This window comes from Artibeus jamaicensis, unplaced genomic scaffold, assembly GCF_021234435.1.
Source record: "Artibeus jamaicensis isolate MK-2021 breed Jamaican fruit bat unplaced genomic scaffold, CSHL_Jam_final contig_415, whole genome shotgun sequence".
Classification (NCBI taxonomy): Eukaryota; Metazoa; Chordata; class Mammalia; order Chiroptera; family Phyllostomidae; genus Artibeus; species Artibeus jamaicensis.
Window position 1 is genome coordinate 30321458 of NW_026521823.1, and position 4676 is coordinate 30326133.

The 4676-nt window shown below is 40.8% G+C and overlaps 1 pseudogene; it reads right to left on the reverse strand.

The window, feature by feature from the left end:
• Positions 1–254: 254 nt before the first annotated feature.
• On the reverse strand, positions 255–2274 carry LOC119041123 (solute carrier family 25 member 16-like; annotated as a pseudogene).
• Positions 2275–4676: the final 2402 nt, after the last annotated feature.

Genomic DNA, 4676 nt, shown 5'->3' on the forward strand with positions numbered 1-4676 from the left:
AATTTAAAAAGGAAAGAAATCTGATTGATGCTTCTCTTTCACACTAGTGTTCCTCTTTCTCTCCCTCCTACCCCCTCCCTCTAAAAATATAACACCTTAAAAATAAAGTAAAAAAAAAAACCAGTGGTTCTTGTGATAAGGTAAATATCTCTCTCCATGCAATGCTGCCCCCAAAATTAAAGTAACATTTTATTTTTCCCTCTGAGAGTTGACTAAAGAAAGAAAATCACCTTTTTTTCAGTTGAGGTGAAAAATTAATGTTTCATAAAGTTCATTTGTTGCAAAGCCATTGCTTGAGAGGGCATGCAGCAAATATAGCTGAGAGATAAATCATGATGTATTCTTTTCTGAGTTCTATGATGTCCATAAACAGATTTCCTAGTGTCCACGGGGTAAGGCACTTTCAAATTCTGGAAGGACGGCTCCTAACTGCATTTGCCTGTGAGTCACACCAAGTGGGTAGAATGATTGCTTCTGCTATTGTTCCAGCAACTCCACCACAAGAAAGTTTACATGGGTTTTCAAAACTAAGACATTAGTGCTGCTGAACAAAAGCGGGGCTTTGTTGCCCCCCCCCCCCCCCCCCGTTGAATAGTGGTACACTGTGAAGACAAAGGTTGGTGAAGAAGGAAAAAGTCTTTGTTAATGTTAAGATGTTGCACAAATAGGGAGAATGAGGAATCCCTGACTCAGGCTCCTCTCATCTGCAAAACACAGGAAAAAAAAAGAAAAACCTGTTTGTTCCCAAAATGACTGAAACCCAAAAGCATGTCCAGAAACCTCACCCCATCCGTATCGGTCCTTTTCGGAGCCCCAGGGGATAAGCGTCTGGATTTTTGGCCTCAGGGTTCTCTCTGGAGTCTGCACGCAGCCAGCCTACGCCATCAGGGTCACAAGACAGCTTATCGGTTGGTTTATCGAGCTGATAGCTTCTGCAGCTGGGGACCTGGGGCCTCTGCCAATCACTACAGCTGGTCGCGCAGGACCAACGCTCAAGGGGTTTAGGGCCTGCTGCCTGTTCCAGTGGTGTCCAGGGTCCAACAAGTGCTCCAGCCCTCATCTGTTCCATGGTACTCATAGGAAGAGACAGGGCAAGTCTCTGCTTTCCCTCCTTTTAAATCTCCAGGGCCAAGCAAGCTTCCATGTGCTCTGGGAGCGGTTAACTCTCCTGTCAATGTCATCCTTTTCCCAGGATAGACTGGCAGGTCTGCACCCTTGCTGTTCTGTTAACCTTTAGGTATCTGTGGCTCCCTGTCTTCTGGTTTCCCCTTCAATCAGGGACCCGAACTGGGTAGGAGGGCTTGTTGTTCACTAAACCTTTCACTAGCTTCCTGCATACTCAGCACAATAACTCCCTCCTGCCCAGTCTCTGCCCCTGGGACAGGGAATCTGTTTTCATGCTCTAGGTCATTTACCTGGGGAATGCAACCTGGCTCTCCTGCTGCCTGGGGGCCCCTCCCCTCTGCTTCCAGCTCCAAGCTAATGTCATCAGGATTGTCTGATGAAAGAAGGCCTGCAAAGCAGGGTAGGTGCCTGGGAAAGCCTGACACTCTCTAAGGTGCCAAAAGTAAGAATTGAAACACCTACATACGGGTGGATGGAGGAAGAACAGGGTCATAGGGGGATAAATGGCAATAGAAAAACATACAATTAAAAGAAACTTAAAACATACTGTAACATTAATATATATATCCATTTTTTAGCGATAGCTGTTGCTAACCCTGGACAGCTGTGAAACACACAGTTTACGCATGGTCAGACACTGTGCAGACAGATGGCAACTCAGGCCAATACAGTCCTAGTTCTGCCTATTCCTATTCCACCATGGCTTCTTATTTAATTATTTTATCAATTAAAATGTATTCACTGAGAAAAAAATGCAACACCTGCATAGGGAGCTATTCCTCATACAGAAAGCATTTGGTTTCTGTAAAATCCAAGGAAACCACTTTCCTTTCCTAAATAATTTTAAATGCGCGGATAATTTGGTGTGTGTTCTCCTTTCACCTGGAACTCTTCCACCTGGAGGGCTAGGCATACTCCGATCACGTCAAGATGGTAAATACTGATAACTGCTCTCTTCCTGGTCACCGGCCCCAGCCTCCTAGTCATTAACGTTTTACGATGCTCACGCACGGTAAAGTGGATTGCACAACAGGGATAGATTGCAATCATCATTGCACAAGTCCCTTTATACAATCCCAGGTATCCGTCCTTTCGGGGAACAGTGTGCAATGCAGAACATACTCCTGAACGTTCCTAATGGAGATTGTGAGCTTGTGATCAGACTTATAGCACAGCCTTTGCCCTTCCTCGGGTCAGGAAGGAGCACAGCCAGAAGTCTGTGCTGGCCGTGGGCTGTCAGGCTCCTGCTTCTGTGTCGTCAGGAAAGGAGAGTTGGCCACTGCCATGGCCACTGCCAGCGCCCCGATGCCATCTGGAGCAGGGCCAGGTCAGAAGCTTTAGTCGACGATTCGCAACCCAAGGGCTGGGGCCAAGGCCATTGCTGGCGTTGGTGGGGTGGAATCACAAGTCACTTTTTAATTAAAACAATTTTTTGGTACATGCATATAATTTGATCAAACTGAAAAGTTAGTTTCTAATGTCATAATTGAATAATTAATCCCGGGCTATCAAGAATGAATAGACTCTTTATTCTTCCAATAATCCACAAAGTCCATATTCTTATGTGAAAATCAAAGGGTCTCACCAACCACTTTAACCCAGATAATGATTATTCTGTTTTGATACCACAGTAGGAATCAAATCAACAGTTAATGATTTAAAAATAAAAAATAATTGATTAAATAGTTTTTTTTCTTGTGATTTTGGAATGGGAAAAATGCTCCTATTCTTTCCTATTTCCGGCAATCAATTTATTTCCTTAAATTAAAAAAAAAACCTAAAAATAAATAAAACATAAAATTGAGCCATATAATACACAGATCAATAACATGTTGGTGCTTAGTGTATTTTCTATTTTTCTATTATAAATGCAGTGCACATTCACCCTTTAGTAAAAGCTTTTGGATATTTCAGCTTTGCATAGTAAAATTAGTAATAGTTATATATTTTTCCAAATTTACTCAACATGATAATACATCTTTATGCATTTTGGGGACAGCCACTAATGTTATGATATGATGCGACATATCTATATAATAAATTTTATTTCTTAAGCATGAATGTCATTAAACAATTAGTCAAATGTCTTTGTAAATTTATCTGTGCTCTGAAAGATTAAATCAAATACACAAACCCAATGCTGAAACTCCTCTTTTCTTTTTTTGGAAGCAATCCTGCTAGCTGCCGCTGCTTCTTCTTTTTTCCCCTCAAAACATATTAGATTTGGTTTTACTGTAGAACACACATATCAGGACAAAGTGCTGTACACGCAGCTACAAATCATTTGGGGGGATAAAGGTGTAAAAAATTAATCAGGCTGCCATGGCTTTAGTTATGAAGTACCAATTTGTGGATTCAGTGCCTGCTGACAAAGGAATTCTGGCCCTCACAGGAGCTTCTTCTTGGTGGCTGCCCAGATTTCTGCAGACACAGGGCTTCCGTGGGTGCGGCAGCCTGGGGACTGGGAGGTCCCTGTTTGCAGCAGGCCTGAGTTTTGGCCTCAGTGGTTGAGAATACATTCTAGGCAGACATTTATGCAGTGTACGGAGAAGGTGCTGTGACTGATCGAACATGTCAAAGGTAGTTTGCGAAGTTTCGTGCTGAACATTTCTCACTGGGCAACCACCGGGGTCAGGCGGACCAGTTGAAGTTGACAATGATCAAATCAAGATATCAAATGATGTGCTCCTGTGTAAAATGTGCACCTATGTTTTTGGCTCAAATTTTCAGAAAAATTATCTTTAGTTTTAATTTAAGTTTTTATTCTTTTATATTTAGAAACAAATATTATTATATTTCCGGGTATAATTTTGCATATACATATTGTTATTTCTTTCTAAGGTTATACTTTTAACACACAATCACAAATAAAAGTAATGAAAACACACGTATTTAGTATATATACATGGGAATTAGTACTACCCATGTATAATGAGCATCCTTATTTTTCCCTCAAAAATTTGGGCAAAAACATGCAGCAATTGAGAACGATCAATGTAGTATCATACAGGAGATAGTTGACATATTCAAAATAACCAAATCAGTGATGCAATTGGTGAAAACCAAAAATATGTATTTTATCACACACACAAAAAAACCACTAACTTTTTGGCTAAGTCAGTATCACAGTTTGTTTATGCATTTACTTATTGGTTGCTTGCAGTTTGAGGCAGTTATGAATAAAGCTGACATAATCATTCATGGACAAATTATGTGTGGATATAAGATTTTTAACTCCTTTGTTAGAGATTCCTAGAACCACTGGATTATATAGTAAAGCAAAGTTGTCTTTGTAAGACACTACCAGCCTGTTCAAAAGGGCAACTGTCACTCACACTCCCAGGAGCAATGACAGAGAGTTCCTGTCACCCCTCGTCCTTGCTAGAAATCAGTGTTATCAGTGGTTTTAGATTTTAGTCGTGCTAATAGGTGTGTAGTGCTATCTTGTTGTTTTAATTTATAATTCACTCAGGATATATAATGTTGGACATCTTTTTATTTACTCACATGCCATCAGCATATTTTTGTGAGATATTTATTCACACGATATG